Source organism: Dipodomys ordii, unplaced genomic scaffold, assembly GCF_000151885.1.
Source record: "Dipodomys ordii isolate 6190 unplaced genomic scaffold, Dord_2.0 Scaffold39, whole genome shotgun sequence".
In the NCBI taxonomy this organism is placed as follows: domain Eukaryota; kingdom Metazoa; phylum Chordata; class Mammalia; order Rodentia; family Heteromyidae; genus Dipodomys; species Dipodomys ordii.
The window spans coordinates 10103992-10128437 of NW_012267255.1; positions in this window are offsets into that span (position 1 = coordinate 10103992).

The window sequence follows — 24446 nt, forward strand, 5'->3', positions numbered from 1 at the left end:
TGATTATAAGATATGACATTGGTGAGTGCTTTCACCAGGAGACATTGCTGAACTGTATCTTAGAAATAAGAGCATACAATTTACAAACCTTCAGTATAGTATGTATTTTTGACCTACGTTTCTGTAGCACTTTACCATTTATGCCAATTATAACTTCACGCAGATTATTTTACACCCATGGAGTCCCCTTCAACTCCACTATTACATCACGGATAACCACATAGCAAAACTCGATTCATATGGCTGCTGTAATTTGAATGTGATTGGTCACCCAAGGTTTCATGTGTTGCAAGCTTGCTCCTAATATGGCTTAGTCCTAATCTGTGGAGGCCATGAAATACTCAAGAGCTAGAGTCTAGTGCAGGGCAATTCTATCAGAGAGACAATGCCCTCAGAAAGGATTGATGCTAGTCTCTTGGAATATGTTTGTCCTGAGGAGAGCACATTGCTATAAAGAAAGGTTACTTCCTCATGTCTGGCCCTTCTGGTCATGGCATCTTGTCTTTCAGTTTCTTTGCCATGTTGTGCTACAACCAAGGGGACAGTACCTTGCTCTCCAGCCACTGGACTCATGAGACAAGCCTATTTTGTGTAGAGGGATGCAACGCAGCCTCAGGTATTTTGTTATAGCAACATAAAACTTACTACTGCACTATTAGACTTTCTGTGCTTTTGCACTCCTGTTACTAGTTTGTTGCCTGAGTGAAACAATAGAACCACACATTCAGGTTCTTAGTTCCTCCTTCATTCTCTTCTACAGTATTTCTGTTGAGTCTTTCTTCATCACAAAAGTTAAACTATTAGTTATGAGCTTCCTCAGCTTCCAGAAGGCCTAATGCAAACTTAAATACTGAGGTATGCTTGTCTGCTTTTTTAGGCTCAGAGGGACCCCTCCACATTCTGCAGAACACTTTTTTTTTCTTTTTTGCCAGTCCTGAGGCTTAAACTCAGGGACTGGGCACTGTCCCTGAGCTTCTTTTGCACAAGGCTAGCACTCTACCACTTGAGCCACAGCATCACTTCTAGCTTTTTCTGTTTATGTGGTACTAAGGGATCGAACCCAGGGCTTCATGCATGCTAGGCAAGCACTCTGCCACTAAGCCACATTCCTAGCCCAGAATACTTTTTTTAAAAATATATTTTTCCTATTATTCTCAGTTTTCTTTGGATTCTTTATTTTTTGCCATGCTAGGCCTTAAACTTTTTGGTTCCCAGACAAGTGCCAATTCTTCACATTTTGGGAAAACTATACTCCTTAAGACCTCCCTAGTCATCATTCAAGCTCTTTTCTCCTCTTCCCAACAAAGCTGATAGAACAAAAGAAAAGCAAGGAAAAAAGAGTCTAAAGTCATCATCACTTGTATTTGTACACAACAAACTCTCTGTTTCATTTCCCACAATTCACTCTTACAAGTGCTTCCTCCATTGGCAGCCAAAGCAGTTGGTTAAACCAGAGCATTGTTTAAATGGGAAGACTTACACCTCTTCCCCCAGCGACATCTCATCTCCACTCCCCGTGTTATAAAAGTTATGTAAGGTGTGGATCTGTGTCAAATCTACTGGCGCAAAACATAAGAAAGGTCGCCAGTGACATCCTTATTTGCCTGGCTGTGTCTCCTTTTACATCTCAGCCCGAGCCCTAACCATCCACTCTGTCACCTAAGGTCCTAAATCTGTGATCAGTCTCCTCTCCTCTTCTCTCTCTTCCTCTTCAACAAATCAGTCAGGAAGAGCAATCTCTTCTAGGGGCTGTCATCTGTCCTCTAGTCCTGTTATTGATTACTGATGCCAACAGTGACCCTTGATGACCCTTTCATCTAGGCCAGTGGGTGGCTTCCGGGGCAACTGTGTTCCCCGGGGGACATTTGGTGACCTTGATGATCAGAAGACTGTCACAGTGGAGGTGGAAGGTGGGTTCTCCTTGTATCTAGTTAGTTGGCACAAAGGTTACAAAAAATGTCCTACATGCTGTGGCTCAAGAGGTAGAGCGCTCACCTTGAGCTGAAGAGCACAGGGACAGCGCCCAAGCCCAGAGTTCAAGCCCCACGACCGACAAAAAATAATGTCTTACAACCCTCCCACCTCCACCAAGAAATTTCCAGTCCACTATGCTAACAGCACCATAGCTGAGATACCTTGGACTGTTTTCTTACAGCAACCTCTTCTGTCCATGCCTTCCATCCACCCAGGGCTGGTGAGATGGGTCTAAAGTGGAAATCTGTCCATACTACTCTCCTGATTACAAGCTTTCCATGGTGTCCTTTCTTTTCTAGGATTAGCCCACTCCATGCAGTTCCTTACTGGCACTACCACTTCCTGACCTGCTGTACTTCTAGCTAGCCAATAAGAATGAAATATTTATCGATTCCTCCCACAGCCTGTGCGCTGCTTATGTGCGCCCCTGTTGCTTCTCTGTTTGAAATAGCTTTTGTTCTTCTCTCCCTCCTTTACCTCCACCACTTCCCTCCCCCTTCAGGGCTGAGCCCAGGCAAGAGTTCGTTCAGGAAACCACTCTCTAGCCTTCCTTCCCTCACACACTGGCCTCCAAGCTCCTTCTCTGTTTCTAAAATAATTTGTACCAATGTGGCTGTACCATCAGGCTTATTATCTTGCAGGAATTTTCTGTTTACCTGACTGAGGCCCCTCAGCTTCTACCCTCATTTAGGCTAAGATACTTCAGGCAGGTCTGTGGGGACTGTGCCTTGTACATATTTTCATTGTAATCACATAAAAGAAAATCACTGGATGTTAGCTCATATTGATAAGTATTTTGCACTTGATAACATTCTTTCACATAGGAAATCCCACTTGATTCTTCCAACTCTGGAAGGGAATGTGGCTGAGTTCAACACAGCAATGCTAATTTCCCACAGCACTGAGCTCGACATGAGGTCATTTACACAGAGGAAGCTGCTTTATGAGTGTCAGAAGTGAGGTTAGAACCTAGATCTTTAGTGTCACATCCATTCCTAACCAGTGGGACTCGCATACATGCATGTGTACACATGCACACACGTACACACAGATGCTTTTGTGTATGCTTATATGAATTTGTGATGACATCTATGTGTACATAGATGGATGACATATATCTTTTCTAATTACTTCCACACGTAATGTGCGTGCTTGTGTGTGTGTGTGTGTGTGTGTGTGTGTGTGTGTGTTAGGTCTTCCTTTGTTATTCTTTCAATTTTTATTTAGTGTTCAGTGTCCCAGAAGACAGTTGCAATCACCTCTTCAGGAAGTAAGAGATGCAGAGTATTAGATGATTAAAATTGCCAGTGTCATTTGTATTGGGTTTGGTTTATTCAGAGGCATCTTCTATTCCACTCACTCATCCTACTAGAGCAGGATAAACAGGGCACCTGAGATTCCTCTACACCAACAGAAGCTCAATGGACATTGGCAGCACAGCGCAGGCTTCTGAGGGATGGTCGAGCTTGCTTTGCAGGAACATGCTGCATGTTTTGAACATCACAATCTTGGTGAAATACTAAGAAAAAAATACAATTTCTCATCAAGAATTGAATGTAACATAGGTCACTTAGACCTTATACCACGCAGATCAAGTGTACTAAATAGCTTCCCCCGCCCCTCATTGTGTGAATTCTCCATTGGTGTTCATTAGGTTCAAAGGTGCATCTGTATTAAGGCAATATGCTGACAAGAAATTGTCAGCTCTTTCTGATTGTGGGAGCATTTAAAGAAGATAATTCATCAAAAGCCTGGTCATAAATAGCAATGGAAATCTTCATAACTTTAATAAATGCACTAAGCTTGATCATTGGCTCAGACCTTCTGTAATGAAATCATGTAACTGAACACAAATTTAGTTAGTTAGTTTTGTTTTTAAGTTTTTGACATAACTTCAATAGTACCTACAATACAAAGGAATTGGTGCAGGTAATACAAATGCTGGGTAATTAATGGGAAGTACTTCATTTTAAATACCTTTAATTACTATTTACCTGCTCTGCACAATGCTGGTTAATATCTATGCGTCATCTTTAATTTTTTCCCACAAGAACAAAGAAATGAAAGAGATATTCATTTTAAAGAAAACAGGTCAACTAATGAAGAATAATCTATTTTCCTATGGGTCGAGATTGTAAGCTCTTGGTTTTGAGTCACTTGTCTGAAAAACTGAGCTTGTCTCTAATGAGATAGTTTAAAGTTTAACTTTCCCAATCATACCAACATTTAAAAGATCTCATTTGGGCTGGGAATGTGGATTAGTGGTAGAGTGCTTGCCTTGCATGCATGAAGCTCTGGGTTCGATTCCTCAGCACCACAAAAACAGAAAAAAGCCAGAAGTGGTGCTGTGGCTCAAGTGGTAGAGTCCTAGCCTCGAGCAAAAGAAGCTCAGGGACAGTGCCCAGGCCCTCAGTTCAAGCCTCAGCGCTTGCAAAAATAAATAAATAAATAAAGCCATTGTTTTCTCATAGAAATTCTTGTATGTTATGATTTTTACTTCTAGAGCTATTTTAAATTGTATTTTCAGTTTGGGGGGCTTTTCCCCTTTCTTCTCTTTGAGCCACTCTGCCAAACCTCTTTTGTATTGGTTATTTTCAAGACAGTGTCTCACTTTAGCCCAGGTTAGTCTGAACTGTGATCCTCTTATTTGTGCTCCCCCTGTAAAGCAGGGGTAATAGGCATATGTCACAATGCACAGCCATTGGTTCAGATGGAGTCTTGCAAACAGTGGGGGTTTTTTTGTTGTTTTTTTTTTTGCCCAGAATGGCTTTAAACTGTAATGATGCACAGAGAATGTCAACATTGTATGAGGTATTTTAGCCAAAAAAGAAGAAGAAGAAGAAGAAGAAGAAGAAGAAGAAGAAGAAGAAGAAGAAGAAGAAGAAGAAGAAGAAGAAGAAAAGAAGAAGAAGAAGAAGAAGAAGAAGAAGAAGAAGAAGAAGAAGAAGAAGAAGAAGAAGAAGAAGAAGAAGAAAAGAAAAAGAAGAAGAAGAAGACTTTCAGTCTAATCACAAGAAAACCAAACCTTGGGCAAGAATCATGGGATGTCTTTCAAAATGATTGATCAGAGCTCTTCAAAAGTATAATGTCATGAAATACACAGGCTGAGTCACTGTCCCAAAGAGGGACCCGAAGAGCAGTTCAATGTGATACCTGTCCAGAAGAGGAACATTGGTAGGACAACCGGTGAATCACTAATAAGATCTGGAGGAGACTCAATAGAAGATTGCATTAATATTCAGTTCTTGCTTTCTGCAATTGCACTGTGGCTACATGCTATATCAGCATCCCAGAGAAGGACGTCAGGGACACTTTTCTACCATTTCCCAACTTTTTAAAATCTAAATATATTTCAGAATAATTAAGAAACGAAAATGAGCTCTGGTCACACACGCAACACCAACTCATAAGCAATTGCGTGTTCTTGGTGACTGTAATGAGATTATCTCATTTTCACTTTGCAATTCTTCCAGCTGAAACAAATGATAAAGGTGATATAATACAAACATGCAATAATTGCCACTTTTCCATAGGAGTAGAAATTTCTAACCAGAGATTTATTTTTTTTCCTTGCACTGCTTGAAGAAATGATTCTGTTCAAATTTAAGGGAAAAAATTAAGGTGAAAAAAATCTATAGATGCAGAAAATATTACTAATCTATGAATAGTTCCTGAATCCCCGTGTGCTAATTAAGTGTGCCATAAGAAAGAAGTAAAAGAAATAGTCTTTGAATGTGAGGCCTTTATAACTGAATCTGGGAGAGAGGAGGAACTTTTGTAAAACACAGCTTGTGTTACATGAAATTTATTCATCAAATCTGGCAATTTCCATTCCTCCAGTATAAGTCTAGGTTACTGGATTTGCCTGATATGTCTTCCATAAAAAAATACAGAATGAGTACTTTTCTTTCTTTCTTTTTCCTTCCTTCCTTCTTCCTTTTTCTTTTTCTTGTTTTCTTTCTCTTTTGTCTTCCTCTCTTTTTCTTTTTTTCTTCCTCTCTTTCTGCTAGCCCTGGGGTTTGAACTAAGGGCCTATGTACAGTCCCTGAGCTTTTTTCTGCTCAAACCTGGCATTCTACCACTTGAGACAGAGCTCCATTTGGGGCTTTTCAGTGGTTAACTGGAGATAAGAGTCTCATAGATGTCCCTGCCTAGAGTGGCTTTGAATCATGATCTCTAGAACTCAGCCTCCTGAGTAACTACGATTACAGGTGTGAACCACCAGCGTCAAACTGTAAGTGCTTTATACAATCAAAATGTATTCCTCTTACAGTTCTGGAGGCTGTAACTACCAGGTGACAATTCCAGCAAGAATGATTTCTCCCAATGCCTCTTTCCTTGTCTTACATGGGGCAGGGAGACCTGCGTGGTCCAGGCCTATCCTCTGGGCTCAGGCATCTCTGACCTCTCCTCTTATAAACTTATAGTCTTACCATTCTGACCCCATTTGACCTTAATTCATTCCTGTTTCCAGTCTCAGGAATTTGGAAAGCAGAGGTGTGGTGGGGTTGGTCTGTTACAGACACCCTAGAAGAAGGCTGACAGATGATTTTTCTGAGAATTGCTGAACAAGCAGAGCTTTGACCTAGCAACTCTCTCTGTTCTTCATTTTCACCTGCCTAAAAGAAAGCTGTATTCTTAGTTGTTGTTGTTAATTATAGGGATTGAACTCAGGGTCTAGTTGTTGCCTCTGAGCTTTTTCATTCAAGGTTAGGCCTCTACCACTTGGAGCCACAGCTCCACTTCCTGCTTCCCTGTGGTTAATTTGGAGATAAGAGTTTCATGGACTTTCCTGCTAGGGCTGACTTCTAACCTGGATCCTCAGATCTCAGCCTCCCTGAGTAGCTAGGATTACAGGCATGAGCCACTGGCACCTGGCAGGAAGCTACATTCTTATTTGTTCTTTCAGCTGAGCAGTAAACTTTTCAAGACACTGAAGTGGAAAGCGCCTAAGGTGGGGAAGTAGAAATTCCATGCAAAGTATTAGCAAGTCCACAAAAACTCATTCACATAGTTGTATGAGTTAAATAAAAAATTGAGATTTTTTTGAAGTAAGTCTACCTGATTCTGTGCCTTTCTCTCCCATGGCTCTGAATGAATCCAAAAAGGAGAGAGTAATATTTATTGGTCTTCCCAGGCCAGTAACATATCACACTATTTATTGGGTCTCCCAGGCCTGTAACACTTCACCTAGCCCACCAATGGCATTAGATAATATATACAAGGCAGTGCATTCAATGTTTCTTAGAAACCAGCCTGCTGCAAAGTTCTTCACTACCATTTCATTGAACAGGAGGTTGTTTTACAGAAGACACAAATAAGCAATAATTTTACCACCAAAGAATCCAATTGTTTCATAAGACAGTTTCATAGTTGGCTCTTAATTTCAAATTAGAGTCACAAATACTGAAGCAGATTATCAAACGGACTTACATTTTATTTTTATTTATTTATTTTGCCAGTCCCGAGCCTTGAACTCCAGGCCTGGACTTTTTCCATGAGCTCCTTTTGCTCAGCGCTAACATACTACCACATGAACCACAGAACCACTTTAAGCTTTTTCTGTGATTAATTGGAGATAAGAGTCCTAACTTGGCTAGCTTTGGACTGTGATCCTCAGATTTCAGCTTCCTGAATACCTAGGATTACAGATGTGAGTCACCAGTGCCTAGCACAATTTTTGTTTTATAGCATGTGTACAATACCAAAATGTCATGATCCTTTAGTAATGTAATACCTAATTGAATAGTTCATCAATTTAATACTACTTTTGCGAAGCAACACTGCTAGTTTAGTTATGATCATTGATATCTAAACAAATGCACTCCCCAATAGCGAAGACATATTATTCTGAAAAGGCAATAATAAACATATGCTTCAACACACAGATTTGAACTTTTTGCCTTAAAAATGTAGTAAAAATTTAAGACCCTGGAAACAATCCCTACTACTTTTGTTTAAAACATGAAGATTCTATATTACAACATTTACAACTGATTTGTTACATGTAGTAAGTATTCGTGCTAATATGCTAGGAAGTTTTTCTTCATGTTTTGTAATCTTTGGCAAGCTCATCTTCCTGGACAGCATCTATTTCTGAATTACCCACTTGTTAGCATTCAGAAGTAGCAAGAATCCTCCTCAATAATTAACAAGGTGTGCCCATGCATATTAGCACATAAAGATTACGTTTTTAACACTCAACTTTCTTTCATGCTGAAACAAATCCTGTTGTGTTAAGTCTAGACTAACCTATGGCATCTCATTCATTATTACCTAATTAACCTACTAATAGCCACATCATAAGAGTCTGTGTCCATAATTATTTTAGATATTAGCTTAAAAAGAATGTAATCGCATTGCTTTTTAAAATCCTTTCAGAAAAATCACATTCTTGCAGCTTATGAAGCAGACAATTCCTGCCTTTGGAGGTGTTGTTTGTTGAAGTGTGTTATTTATTTCTTAGAGTTCTAGTGTTTATCTACACATAATTATAGTGGGAGTGCATGTTAGGAATGACATTAGTTAGGCAAGATTCAGGGATAATTAAGGTCAAAAGCTAAATAACTGGTAGTAATTACAAAAAATGCCTTCGTTATTTCTTATTAATAAAAAACATTCCTGGGAGTCAACAGGGTTTTAGAACAACAACTAAGAGAATATTTTTTTAATTTAAGAGAATACTGTTTAAAAACAATAGGAATACTTATAAATTCCTTCACAATGTCTGGGCAAGAAAAGTTTTCTGGGCAAGGGATTATCCGAAATCAGAACTTGCTATCTTGCCATCAGCTCTGGTTTGTTTTTAAATCTGAAGTCGTCTTTCCTTTCAAATTATGGAGATGCCATATGAGGGTTTAAATCTGAACAGTCAGCTTGGGATTGTTTTCCAGAAAACAGTTTGCGTTTGGGACAGATGGTCCTACTTCTGTGTTCCCAGCATGTGATAAAGGAAAGGTTGGGCCTGGGTAAAGGAGGTACAGAGGACAGGAGAGGGTCCAGGAGCCTGGGCTCCTTCCTGCGACTGCACAGCTAACCACTAGATGTCCTGTGACTAAACAAGAAGAAAATGTGTGCATGGATTTGCATTCCTACTCTGGCAAGGGAGGCTTCTGACTTCTGCAATGCACCCCCAGATTTCTAGGAGAGCTGGTCAACCCTTCTCTGTTGTGTTTCCTATTGACAGAAGCAAAATAAGTGTTATGAGTCCTGTAAGGGAGCTCAGCATGCCATTAGTCATGCTTGCAAATAATGACAGAGGTATGATTGAAATGTTTATCCCAGAACCTTTCATAGTAAGAGAGCACACACACACACACACACACACACACACACACACACACACACACAAACACACATGATTTCCTTATTGCAGAGATCTTTTAATTAAGCTTCATTTTTTTTCCCATTTAACAAGCTCAACAGGCTGTCTTGTTATAGATTCCTTTCTTTCCTGACATGGGTAATACACGAGCCTAACAGAAACAATTACGGCGTATTTAGAGGGCCCATTCGCACAATGTTCTTTTCCATGACTGCTAAGCAAATTAAAGTTGAAATTTTACTGTCTGTCAAATTGGGTGATTGTTATGAAGACTGAGAAGTAGTACAGAAGGTGTTTAAAAAGCAGTGTGATACCTTTCTAAAAATTCCACCTCCTAACAAGGCATAAAAGGACCTGGCAGATACCAAGAATGGGTGCCAAAACATAACATGAAAGGTTGTCTTTGTGCTCACATTGTTTGTGTGTGGCACTCCGATTCGAGAAATCCGGCCATGCAGCCCCGCAGTCCTCAGAGCTGTCAGGGAAGGAAATGGAGGAATAAGCTGTTCTCAGTGGTGCTGGGTGAGGATCCCACAGAGATGTGGGCAAACAGCAAATGCCTTCCTTGGCATCACCATGACCCGTTGGCAAGACAGAAACATTGATGTAAACGCCAAGGCTTGGAATAATCAACAACAAGGTCTACAACCCTGACAATTCATTCTTTTTAAAACCTGATTAGAGTGAAAAACTTTAGTGGGAAAATAAAAACAAATGAAAATAGTGTGTGGGGGGGTGAGGTTGGGAATATGCTTGTATTGTATCAGGGCTTGAACACACATCCTCACATCTTTGGATGGTGTTCTACTACTTGAGCCACATTCCAGTCCAGCATTTTGCTGGTTATTTGGAGATGAAATCTCACAGACTTTTTTTTCCCTAGGGGCTGGCTTTATACTGTGATCCTCCAGGTCTCAGTCTCCTGAGTAGGATTACAGATGTGAGTCACTGGCTGAAAAACATTTTTTTCCTAGTTTAAAAGTATTTCTTGTAGTCTCTTACTAGAAATGATTTCAAAGATGTTAGTTGATTTCCTGGGCATACATATCCATCTATTAGGATGGTATAAATGTATGCTTAGTTACACGGGAAAGACACAAAACAAGGTGATAGAATGAGATCAGGTGAAAGCAATCTGGAAACTTGGAAAGCCATATGTCTTTTTTTTCTTTTACTTAAATAAGTGGATTATACACTCCCCTTAGCTAGCTCACCACCCTATCTCACTGGTAGACAATGGCAAAGGAAATAGATAGGAACTACAACTTTTCTGTTTTGCTGAGAGGAGTAACTCAGGAAGAAGAGGCCTCAAACACAGCCAAAGCAACCACAAGATTGGTACTTCCACTGGGGTTGCCAGCTAAGAGGTACCTTTTTTTTTTAATGGTTTTGGGATCACTTTTCTGCTTCTAAGATCTTTGAGCTGCTGCTTTCCCAGGAGCCAAAGAGAAGAGGTTGGAAAGGAAGAAAGGAAGGGATGAGAAAAGCCGATTGCTTCTTATACACACATGCTTATTGAGCAGCTATGTATTCATGCATTGTACCAAAGATGCTTCTATTCTCCTTTCCCTTGATGCAGGACAATTACTCTTAGAAAAGAAGCCAAAACACAATTTAAATGTGATCTGCCGGGGGGGGGGAGGTGGGAGGTGGGGGCAATGGAAGGCTTAAACTAAACTACTAAGGGAGAAGAAAGACAGGTTTGCTCCCTGTAAACCTGTGTTTCTCTGTCTTTGCTTGTCATACTTTTATCTACTTTCTAGGTGCATGTTGCACCCTGGCTCTTGTGCAGAACTTTTCAGATTTGCTGCTTTGTTTTTGATTTGAACAATGCTAATTCTGAGTTGATATTTGGTGACTCAGCTTTCATTCCAGCACACATTAATAATGAAATGGTTTTTCCCCATCAGCAAATGGTGAGCGCTTAAGGACAGGTCAACTTTTGTAAAGATTTCAATGGTTTATACTAAACAAGCTCCTGTGAGTCCTTATTAGTGCAATGGATTTAGTTCCTGCGTGTGTCTCCCTCTCCTGAACGGGACCTGTTTTGTCACTAGTTCCTTAATTGATAGTATGAACAAAGCACTTGCCCAAATGTGAGCTTTCAACTTACCTCAAAATATACTCGATTAAACCCAAACAAAAGACCCAGAGAATGAGCAGCTCTGCCTTTGGTATCCAACTGGAGATCTGAGGGTTGTGGTGATTTTGATGGAGTTTTCTTCCCAGGTGTTCAGGGTTTGGTAGTTCAATGTTGTGCTAATGTTGTGTCAGGGCTTTCAGGAGGTAGAGCCCAGTGGCAAGAGCATTGCCTTTGGAAGGGAATCAAGGAGGTCTCCTCAAACCATTCAGTTTGATCTTTTTTTAAAACTTTTTATTGTGAAAATACTGTACAGAGGGGTTACAATTACATGGGCAAGGTAATAGTACATTTCTTATCAAGCATTGTTGCCTCCTCCTTTGTTTCCCCTTCCCATCCCTTCCTATCTACCCCTCCCCCCAGTTTGATCTTATAGGAAAAAGTCATTGTGAAAGCTGAGCTGAATCCTTAGGCCTGTGTTACATGAGCTTTCCCTATCACACATGCTTCACCATGGTAAATTCAGTCCATCAACCAATTGGCATGTTGTTCCTTTCCCAAATAGATTATTTGATTTCTTGGTATTTTTCAGAGCCAAGGACCAAATTCAGGGCCTTCTACTTCTAGGCAAATGGTCTTCCACTGAGCTGAATCTCCAACCCCCAATTTTTTACTTTCTTATTGAATTGTGTCCTTTGAGTATGTATCAGCCAAATCTATAGAGAAGTGACCTTTTAGAAATTTCTCATAGCATAGTGACCTTCAGGGTACCTCTGGAAACATACATGACAAAATCTTTTAGAAATCTATGTATATAGTTCTATTAGAATGATGTGTTTCTAACAAAACCCAGTAACTTTGTACTGGTTTTTTTGTACAACATCCTATCTTTACTTGATGTATGAATCTTCATTATGAATCCTTAAGAATTCATAATCAATAAACAAAAGTATTCACTTATACCATAAGACCAGTAAGTACTTTAGTGACAGAAGTAATTGATTCACTGAGAAGAGCGTAATACGTACCTGTCAAATAGTATATAACATATATATATATATATAAAACTAGTAACATATTACTAATACATATATAGCAATAAAAATAACAGCTATCTCCCAATCTTCTCTCCCTCTCTCCCCACCACACAAAGAATGTATATTAGGTTGGGAATAACAGACAGCTAGGTGAGCAATGTAAAAACACTTGGTTAATTTTTTAAGTAAAATGACATCCTAGATTCAAGAGAGAATAAAACACACTTTAAAAAGAACATTTCAGACATGGCTGTGATTATTTATGGACTGAGGAAAGTTCATTAGAGCAATGCTTAAATAGAATACCATACAGTAGATACAGCACATTAAATCCTACATTTCAAAGCTGCCATCTAGTTCTACATAGATAGTGGGGTATTTGAGCTATTAATAGAAAACCTAATATACAAGCTATTAGTCAAATTTACATATTCCCTGTTTTCCCAGAACCAAGATTTTTCCCCCTCTTTGAAAGAATAAAAGGAAAGCAAATGATAAAGCTAAAGCATACGCTTTGTTAATATGAGGAATAGTTCTCAATGCCCTTCCTTAGCATTTTTAGCAAGTGAGAATTGGGAAGAAAAATAGAAATGTAACATGCACTCTTCGAGTTTAATGTGGTAGTCTCCTTTTCTGTGTGTAGCTATTGAAGTTTTTGTCTTACCTCATGAAACATTTAATAAATCACCACCAGATTTGTGACAGATTTTAGCCATAACAAACAGCAGGCGGTATCCACCGACTCGGCTCATATAGGCATATAATATCAGTGTCTACATCACTGCCCCTGCAGGCAGATTGACAGGACAGCCAATGGAAGGGAAGCTTTTTCTGACAAAGCTTCGAAAATAAAGTTTTCTTCTTTTATCTTACTACAAATCAATCGGAACCCTTACAGCAAAATCCTATAAAATAACTTCAAACGCGACTTCTTAGTCTAAAAATTTGTATTATGGCTATAACTCTTTGAAGTATTATGACTGAAGTTTGGAGAAAAATGATTTAAGTGCTATCTGCTAGACATCAGAGCCTCAAAAATTCTCTCAGTTTTTCTTGACACATAAACTGCTACCCACTGTATGTTTTTATAGGCTTTTTTCCCCCTCTTGCTTTTAACCACCTAACCCAGTTTGCTTGATAAAAGTTATTTAACTACAGTTTATCCAATTGAATTAATACTCTAAAGGTTCACTAACTTATCATTGATTATTTCACTTTGTCAAGTTTTTCTTTTTAATTCTACTAAGATTTGAGGTGTTTCTTTTTTAAAGAAGTTTTCGGATCTCAAGTATTGACTTTAAATTCAGTTGGTTTTGTTTTTTTTTTTTTTTTTGAAGAATCTTTTGAGAGCCAGCCACCAGTGGCTCACACCTGTAATCCCAGCTACTCAGGAGGTTAAGATCAAATGTCACGGTTTGAAACAGCCAGGGCAGAAAAGTCCATGAGATGCTTATCTTCAATTAACCACCACAAAGCTACATGTGGAACTGTGGTTCAAGTGGTAGAGTGAGGGCCTTGGACAAAACAGCTTACAGACAGCGTCGAAGCCCTGAGTTTGATTCTCGGGGCCAACATGCACATACGCAGAAAAAAAAATGACTTGAGAAAGTATAAAGCTTGGGGCTAACAGTATCTGTGACTCCTGATTAGAAGTTAAAGGTTAAAAGGAGAAGACTGAAAATTCAGATGGAAAAGTCTCCTTTGTGCTGAGAGACGAAAATGGAAGATACCTTCAGCATTCAAAGGCCAGGGAACTAAGCAGCTTATTTGTGAAGTTAAATAACTCTTTTTTACAACCCAACTAAGATTTGTAAATTATCTAGAGCAAAAGAAACTGGAAAATAAAAGCAAAAATACAAATTATCAAGGGTGAGAAAGTTCTGGGATACAAGAACTTGAGTATCAATAGAGGGGCTGTGTTTTACACACACACAGAGAAAAGTGGTGGGCCATAAATCTGCAGTGGGATGCTAGCTAAGGATCCCCTTTGTGACTTACCTATAGACTTGATCGTAACAAACCAGCACAAGTCCTGCTGTTCCTAATTTCTTCTGTCAACTTCCTCCAGCACTCTGTTGCTTGCTTTGCTTGCTTTCCACTCATAGACAGATGAATGGCTTCATCATACCAAACAGCATCTAATGGCCAACAGAGCCCATGTGACCCCATTGTCCTGAGCAGGACCAGCTCAGGAGTTAACGTAGAAAGTGACAAAGAAGAGTGTGGTCAGTGTGCTGCTAGATTTGGAAACAAAGCGTGTTGAAGAGCAGCTGCTGTGTGACATAATCCTACATCCTGCAGGACAAAAGGGAACACACACAAGTATCAACGCACAAAGAGGTTTAGGCCTATACAGGAGATGAATGTTTACCACAGTAGCCTTGGCAGGCAAATCTCAGACTCTTATCTCAACTAACCAGCAAAAAGCTGGAACTGGAATGTGGCTCAAGTGGTAGAGTGCCAGCTGTGAGCATGAGAGACAAAAAAAAGAGATACAGAGGGAGACAGAGACAGAGAAGGAATTGAGGAAGAGAAAAGGAAAGGGGAGCTTGAGAAGGGAAGGTGTGAATTCATCAAGATCTGACAGTGACCTGTCTACATAGAGGCAGATGCGAAGAAGCAAGAAGGACAGAAATGATATAAACAGGGAAGTCAGACCTGGAAGAACTACCCAGAACAACAAGTATTGGTAACATTTCCAAGGAAAGAGAGAAAATAATGATAGAAGCTTCTAGAATACCCCCATTGAGGGGGAAGGAAGAAGAGTATCCAAAGAATGAGCAAGAGATGTAGTTGACCAGGGTCTGTGGAGTGGTTACTAGAGTTACACAGGTAAGCGGCCTTGCTATGATACTTGATCCCACCTTATTAGCTAGACATTAATCTCCTTTTTCTCTTAGAGTTGAGAAAATGGAGGCTTAGGAAAGTCCAATAATGTACCTCAACTAACAAACACAGTCAGTGGCAGGCCTGAGACTTCTAGCCCCAAGGAAAACCTGTATGCTTGTGTCACTAAAGACAAGGAGGAGAGATTGGAGAATAGAACCAGAGGGGTGGAAGAAGGGGGGGGCAAAGAAAATGGCTGCTATTTGACTTACTTCCTAGGAAGTCTCTGAGGGCCTTTGGGAAAGGGGTTTCTTCACAATGTTGTGCATATGTTGCAAATGTTTCAAGGCTAGGTGGGTGTTTTGGAAGTGTTCATCCCTCAACAGAAACCATTGTGAACTCGCAGTGTGGTGATATCATAAAGCGGGCACTGTGTGGGAACTCAAAAGGATTCCTGAATTATTTGTTTATTATTATTATTATCATTGTTGCTTCCATTTCTGTTTTTTGTTTCTTTATACTTTTGACCCAATAGAAGAGCCCTGGGCACATCTTTAAGCAGAGGAAGGTGATCCTCAAGAAGGAAGATAACTCCACTCCCTCAAGCCAAACAGGACTAAGAAAAAGGACAACACTAGATTTTATAAGCACTAACTATAAGGAAACGTTTTCCATAGGCATAGTATGTTTTACTCAACAAGACTCCTCTGAGGAGTCGAAAGGATTCTGCATAAACTGGTTATATAAAGCAAGGGCTCCCACCCCATTTGACAGCCCCATTGTGTCTTCACACCACCTGTCACTTCTATCAACATCTTCACTAATGTCAGAGTTCTTTTGCTAATGAGCTGCTGCACAGAGGAACAAACCCCCACCCCCATACACACACCTCCACCAGTCACAGTGTAATGAGCAAGAGTGAAGGCTGGATCGGCCTTTCAGAGACTCTTTTTTGATATGTTTTAAAAATCTCTACCTCAAGATCATACCCAAAGGGTGGTATGGGATGGTCTGAGATTCATTTCTGCATGATGAAGTGATTCCACTGTACCCTATGTCCTGTAAGAATACTCCTATTTCCAAAGGTGCGCCTCCTCCTGAAAAAGTGGTGCCGTTACCTCTCAGTCATATCAGAAATCAAATACTAGTGGTCTCCTAATTCTCTTCACCTATGTGACTGGTCCTGATATTCTACCTTCAAACCACCTCTTGCCCACTCTCCACACAGTCAACACCTATACCTTCTTTAAAAGAGGTGTGTCTTTAGTCAGTATTCATCCTGCCTCAGTGTACCCATGTCCTGCTCATCATACCATTATTGCAAATGAGAAGTTTCTGCATTTCCCCCTAACTGGACCATAATCTCATGAATGTGAGAAAGTATCCTATTTCTTTTGTGCTCAGCCAACTAGGTCATAAACATGGTCTGAACTTGTGTACTCGGTGATATGGCCGACTGGCTTTCCCTTCATCTACTAGCATTTCCTCCCTTTCAAGTCTTGACTAGAGGAACTTAGATGAATCAGATGAATTCATCCTAGATCCAATGTATAGGAAAGAACCCTGTCTCTACCTTTGTCTTTCCCAGTGTGTGCTCTTCAGAACATCAAAGTCTTACAAATGGGTCACAGGGTCACCTATTCCCATGTATTTGGAAACACTTCCTCCTATACAATTAAAGGTTCACAGAGAACATTCAATTCAGAAGCCTCAAAGTTGAGCAGTAAACAAATCTATGTTTCATGATGGCAGTGCTTCTAAATTAATTCATTTGACCAAAGAATGATTCCTGTGAGGAGCGTGGCGAGGTATGAATATCCCACAGACTTAGTATTCTCAGAAAACACTTTGAAAACCATTACATTATTAACCAAAGTCATGTGAAGGAGTCATTCGCTTGTATTCTGGCAAAGTCAGAGATAGATACAAGATGAGAGAGCTCATTTGAGCTTCTCTAACTTGGTCTCTTGTTAATGTCCATCAAAATTATCCCTGAAATAGACTGTGGATTTTACTGGACCTGAAGAAAGAATGGTTAGTCTAAAAGAAAAAAAGCACATTTCATCTCAAAAAAAGAAGAAAAAAGGAAACATTTTAGGTGTCAACAGTTTCTACTATTACATCCTAGGCCTTGTCTAAGGATTCCAAAAACCTAGGGGAAATAACCATATTCTTAATGTGCCTGTCCTTCACCATGACACCTTCATTCTTGATGAGGGTTTACAGGTATAGAGTATTATTATATGCACACAGTAAAGATGTTTATACTCTCCAGTAAAATGTTACACAAGATATTATCTGCTGCCTGTAGACACCCATTACGAAGAGGGATACATTCATATACATGTTTTTACTGCTTATAACTTAGTGACCAAAGCTTACACACACACACACACACACACACACACACACACACACACACGTACCTTAGGAAATTTAATTGGGCATATCAAAGCATTTTCCCCCTAAAATTAGCATCTTCTCTAAAAAAATCTTTTTAAAAAATTTAAAATATTATCCCAGTATTTTCTGTGACAGTTCTTCCTTATTAAGAAGAGAGAACTTTTCAATTCTGTAACACTGGAGATATATTTGAATCCCGAATGACCTAACATTGACATTCTTACTGACATTCTTAAATAAATTCTGTAGGACATCATGAGAATAAGATTATATTTTATTTTATTTCCAAATAGTGCACATACTACCTTGTGACATGTATGTACAAGGCTAAATGCTGGTGAAAGTTTAAGGTAAGATTAATGTAGGTACCACTTTGGTTTGACTTCATACCTTACATGTTGTTATACTCCAAGTACCAATTAAAGGACCATTTTTCAAGACAAATATCTTTTCAATTGTCACTATGAAATTATTATCTATTTTAAGATGAGGACAAATAACTTAAAGCCTATTAAACAAGTAGTCCTAGAGGTGAAGTTAACTACAATCAAAACTTAATTGGACCCAGGGCCTTCTACCTGATAAATGAGTACTCTACCACTGAGCTACCTTCCTAGTCCCTTGAACAACTTTTTATTCTCATTATTTCATACATCCCAGTGCTGATAAAATGAATAAATAATTTTGAATGAATGCAGTACAATTCATTATCTTGCACAAGACACCATCATGTTCACAGAGAGCCCTATTGCCTGTTGGAAGAGATACCAAATACACACACACACACACACACACACACACACACACACACACACGAGGTTAGGCATGATTCAGATAAATGAGGAAGATCTCAGAAAGGTTATGGTGAACATGACAAGCAAGAATTACGATGATGAGTACATTTTCAACAAGCAAAGATGGGAAATAGGCATTGAGGCTGACAAAGCAATCCATTTACATTTGGAAAGAGAGAACACAAGGTAAAGGAAAATTGAGGCTAAATCACACTAAAGAAGGATGTGAAAAAATAGAGAAGTTTGAGAAAAGCACGTAGGAAAGCAGGGGTTTGGTGTGATCATTGAGGATTTTAAATGCCAGCGGATTGAAAGTGAGAAAGTAAGATGGAATTTTGCCTGTATTCTCTAAATGGCAGCTACCAATCTAAGGGTAAGGATAAGGGATGATAAAATGTTGTATTTTGATGTATCATACTACGATGCTGTTTGTTTGTTTGTTTCTGGTGATAGGCAATAGGTTGTTGGGTTTCTTTTTAAGAAAAGAAAATGTCATGGACTTATTTGAACTTTAGAGATACTTCCTAGATACCCAGAGACCACTTGGTTCTTGCTAAAGGCCTTCTTGAACTTTAACCTGGCCACATGGTGAAAAATGGAATGGCTTTGTGAAAAAGGAACATATTTATTTCCCTTCATACTAATTCCCAAAACAGAGTATGATGAAACATCTTTATTAAATCATCACAGATACCCAGAAAAAAAATATATGTGTTAAACCTGTCTATTGACCTTCATTTCATGTACTCTGGAGCATGACTGTTTTAAGATGTAGAAATCCTGCCTTTCAGACATTACTGTCTTCTTTTTAATCATTTGTGTGTGCATTCTGCAAGTACTTTGTACTTGAAAGTATCTCATGAGAAAATGGTTTAGCTGACACACATTGGCAAAGACCAGGTGAATCCACAGATATAGCTATAAAGCTACCGCCTTCATCCCAGGAGCTATGAGCGCTGCTCTGGGAGCCTAAAGAACAGACCGGAGTAATGTGGATACTAAGTATCTTTGGTCCTGTTCACCAGTGTTATGAAGATATAAAAATAAGACTTAGACAATGCAATAGGGAATTTGATATATTTAGATGGTCACAAGCTGAATTTTGCTCATCACTGCTATAAAGAGGTGAGGAAAAGCTTTTTTAAACACTGTTTGTAAGATGCAAGGTGTAGGGAGTTAAGATCATCTCCATAACTTGCTAAAACTGATTCTTATAATACACAGTGCCACTTAACAACCTGTCAGGCTCATATGCAACCAGACCAGCACTGGTGGTGAGAGCTGGGTCAGCACTGATAAACTTCCTTCTGTAACCTATATTTGCAGGCCCTTCACAAATCACCGGCAAATCTCAAGCTGAGCCCTGCCAGCCTATTGGTTAGAGCCAGAACTCAGCTTCCCTTCCTTTCCCTTCCCTTCCCATCCCTTCCCTTCCCTTCTGTTTCCTCTCCTCCCCTTCCTTCCCTTCTCCTTCCTTCCCTTCTCTTCCCTTCTCTCCTCCCTTCCCTCCCCTCCTCCCCTCCCCTATCCATCACTTCCCTCCCTTCCCCTCCCTTCCCTTCCCTTCCCTTCCCTTCTGTCTCCTTCTCCCCTCCCCTCCCCTCCAATCCCTTCCCCTTTCCTATTAATTACATTCTGGTTGAATTGCAGAATGTCTTCTTTTCATCTTTCAACCCAATGTCAAAAGAGAGCAATTTTCTGAATAACATTATAGAGTATAATAGGATAGTTCTAAATGGTGTGTTTCCATTAATCAATTGTAGTGATGTAGGCACAATGTCTTACATTTGTAAGTCTCTTGAAATCCTGCTGCTTTTCACAACCACTAGTGGACAGTTCAGCTGAAAGTTATAGTTCAAGTGATTACAAAAAGAGGTCACTTTGAAAGCAGGCCTTGAGATTTTGTTCCATTCTCCTGAAGTTGTTTTTTCTGGACCAGTGTCAGAACTAGTCCAGCAACAAGGCGAAAGAGCATGGTCAGAGTCCATGCTCATTTCTGTCTAAATACTTGCCTCGATTTTAGTTCACTGTCTGGTGTGGTGCTGATGACACCTAAAGGTTCAAGCATTTCAAGTCAGAAGAAAAGTCAGCCACATGCAGGAATTAGCAAAGCCACAGCCAAACCCACAAGAGCGACAGAGTCCTGAATGATGAATGAGCCTTGTACTTACGCATCACACAAACTTCTTACTTCATAACCAATACTAACAATTGCTCATCTGCCACAGAACAGCACACTTGGTCTAATGAGCCCTAGTAACTGTTGGATGCAGAACCTTGATTTGACACATCCATTCTGAAAAGGTTATTTAAAAAAATAAAATAGGAAATCATCATTTATCATCTCCATCACATTTCTAGATTAACCAAACACATAAAGTATTATAAAAGACTACTTCTAGTCTCCTCGGTTGTGTATTTGGAAGATAGATATAGTGATATCTAGAAGATTCTGTGAGGTATTCATCAATAAAGGGAAAGATTTCCCTTAGTTTATTCTAGCATTAGGCAAAATACAAAACCACAACCAGATCCCAGTAGCATTTCCCATGGTGGTGACATCTATTTCCCCGGGGAATGGGAGGACATTTGAATTGTTGACAATGGCTCAATTGTGAATCACATGAGTGCATTTTTATAAGGCAAGTCACATACAGTCAAGCAAAACAGTATTTTTTTTAAAGTATCTACCTTCCAAACAAACAAAAACTGGAATTTGAAAACCCATCCCCAGCCACAGTGTGGCTACAGAACCTGGCAATGTGGCCCCATCTTGACAGTTGGTGGCTCTCAGTAGCTCTCATGTCCTTTTCTACACTGTTCACCACTACTGTCTGATCTTTTGTCTGGTTTGGCCTTTCACATCCATGTGTATTGGTCATTCGATACTGATAAACAACCTACTGTGTGCAGGATACTGGGGTGTCAGTGATGGCCAAGAGAGGCACAGGCCTTCCCACATTTGGGAGGAAAAAGACAACACACAATTGGGTGAGGGGACAAGTGGACATGACAACCGTGGGGTGTGAAAGTTGCCATAAAACAGGAAAAGAAGCCACCACAGCCCTCATGTTCTAAGGAGATGATATGAGGGTTGACAGTTCAAGACTTTGGCTCTGGTTTTTCCCATAAACTCATGGTGTCCAGAGCTGGTAGCCAGCAACGATCTGATCCATATTTTGGAATGAACAAGTGAGCAGCAGGAGAGAAGGATCCACAAGTGCTAAAATGTCCACAAGGCCAGTTACTAGCAAATACAGGAGCACCAAGATGGAGGTGGGCACTAGACAAACAATATTAAGGAAAGCCAATGTGGCTTCCGTGTCATTACTAAAACAAGGCTCTGGTGTGATTCAGTGGTGCAGCATTTGCCTAGCACTGGCAAGAACCTGAATTTAATCCCTGCAAAAGGTATGTATGCACAGATGCGTGAATGATGAATAAAGATAATGAAGTCAGAAGTGGTAATGAAGGAGATGAAGGCAGGGACTGGGCGGTGTTTATCATCAACATTAACATCCTAGTTCTTCAGCAACCTGTATTTATAAGTCAGCTCATCAAGAGAGTCAGATGACTAACCCGCACTCATTTTGAAAGGTTGAGACATGATCATGTCCTTTGAAGGGTGTTTCCAGCACTTTGAGATACCTTCACATAAGTGCTAGCATCTGCTCAGAACTTTCTTCCCATGGTGCACCTCCATGTTAACTCCCACAAGTCTGGACATTAAAGGTAGGAATTCCTCACCATTTGTCTTGGTGATTCTTCAATGCTACACAGGGTAGGAACTCAACTATTTCCTAACCAAAAGGACTAGAAGAAATGTGCTTAAATTCTACCTATTTTTGGATTCAGTAGCCAATCAGGATATAAACTCTGAGCTCACAATAACAGTCTAGAAAAAGAAAAAAGAGGTACATGTATTCAGACTTTTTAACCTAAGCAAGTGGCTCTGGGAAAATCCTTTACCTTCACTTGTGCCCAGGGTTCGAGGAGGCAAACTGCTCTCTTGTAGGACATGTGGCCAGCAGGTAATAAAGAGGGAGACAGAGAGACAGAAGGGCCCAAAGTTCCCTGGGACTTGTAAGTAGTGTGCCCCTTGTATCTCAGAATTATAACTTCAAGTCATGTAGGCTTATTTGTAATGGGGGTCCACTCTAGGAAGTTGGTTTTATTTCTAATTTTAGAACAAATGTATACAAAGAAAGGCCTCTTTCCTCGAGATAAAGGTCAGCCACGGACAGAGGGATGCATTGACAACCTAATCATTGCTTATTAGGATAACAGTTTTTAATTAAATAATTAAAATCAAGATGGTATTGCGGGAAAGCCGTTTACATGTGTATTTTCTTTGCTGACATCAATACTGCCATTGATGAGCCAATTTCATTTCACTCTGAGAGAGCAGACAATGGTCAGTTTTCCTCCAGCTGGCTGATTTTACAAGCATTAATGAACAATTAAGCAACACTGCCACCCTTTCCATCTGTAATCCCGGAGTAGGATCACTAATCTCCAGCACTAGCAGCTAAGGATGAAGGTCTCTTAAGCTCTGCTTCTTATCCCAGCCAGTTCTTAATACTTGCATAAGTATGTTTTCTGAGGAGGGGGCCCCCTGCGGCCATGCAATGGGGAACAAAGGCCCAGAGACATTTTTGAAGGGGTTTCTGTTCAATAACACTCCTATACTTATGTTTGCCTTCCTCCTACAGCAAACACCAGTGATCAATAGAGGTCGCTGAGGGGTCACGCAGGGCTCTGTGTTTCCATACTTCTAATACTTATAAGAATGTATTCAGACTGCATTAAACATGCCCCCACCCCCAACAACACAGGCAGACACCCTCAAGTGCGGAGGGAAAGGTGGCCTAAATAGAATCAAACAGTAGTTTTCTCCATGAGTCAGCTTTGATTTGCCACTGAATAACACTGAATTTGAAACCACATTGTCATTAAAAATGTATATGCGAGAGGCAGATTTATCAAGAAAACCCCACATAGGATAGATCTTCAGTCTCCTGAATTTAATGGAACTTATATTCAATTGTCTCTCTCTAATGAGGCAAAAAGCAATTCACCATTTCATTAGAACTCCTCTGTAGGGTCAAAATTTAAAGAAAATGCAGGGTCAAGATTTGAAACAACAACAACAACAAAAAACTCCAACTGCACAGTGGTCCAAATGTAGAATCACTTGGGCTGAAACTACTTCTCAGACTTGTACAACTTCTGGTAAAGTTTATATGCTAGGGAAAATTGTCCTCAAGATGGGTTTCAAAAACTAAATTGTTAGGGGAGGTTTGGCAGCAGAAGTTTTGCTGGGCTTTGAGACAGAATGAGGTAGTGAAAAAGTAGTGATCAGGGAAATGTGTGTTTGTTCGTTTGGGTCCTGTCGTGGGGCTTGAACTCTGGGCCTGGGTGCTGTCCCTCAGCTCTTCAGCTCAAGGCTAGCACTCTACCACTTGAGCCACAGCACCACTTCTGGCTTTTACTTTTTGCTTATGTGGTGCTGAGGAATCGAACCCAGGGCCTCATGCATGCAAGGCAAGAGCTCTACCACTGAGCCACCTTCCCAGCCCTGTGTGTTTGTTTTGTATGTGATACTAGGACACAGCAAGCAACAGGTCAGATAAACCAATGCCAGGATGTCACATCGGCTAATATTTAGGGTCTGTGCTTTTCAGATAGTTATAATATATCATAATCTATGTTGATCTGGTAGCAGCAAAACACCAAGTGATGTTGAAGGTGATGTGACTCCTAATTCCCTAAACACTGTCACATGACTGAATGGAATAACCCTAGGGTATCTAGGACCAGAGGAAGAAGTAGAGTGAGAAGGGCAGTCAGTAGGGAAGCTCTGTAGGACACACTTACTCATTTCTTGAGCCTTAACCTTCCCCAGGCTTGCACAATGTCCCATTTTCTTGGATGGTCCTCAATCTAGGAACTGGAAGATCAATCATGCTCTTTGAAAAGCAGTAAATAGAAAGCTATACAATTTAACA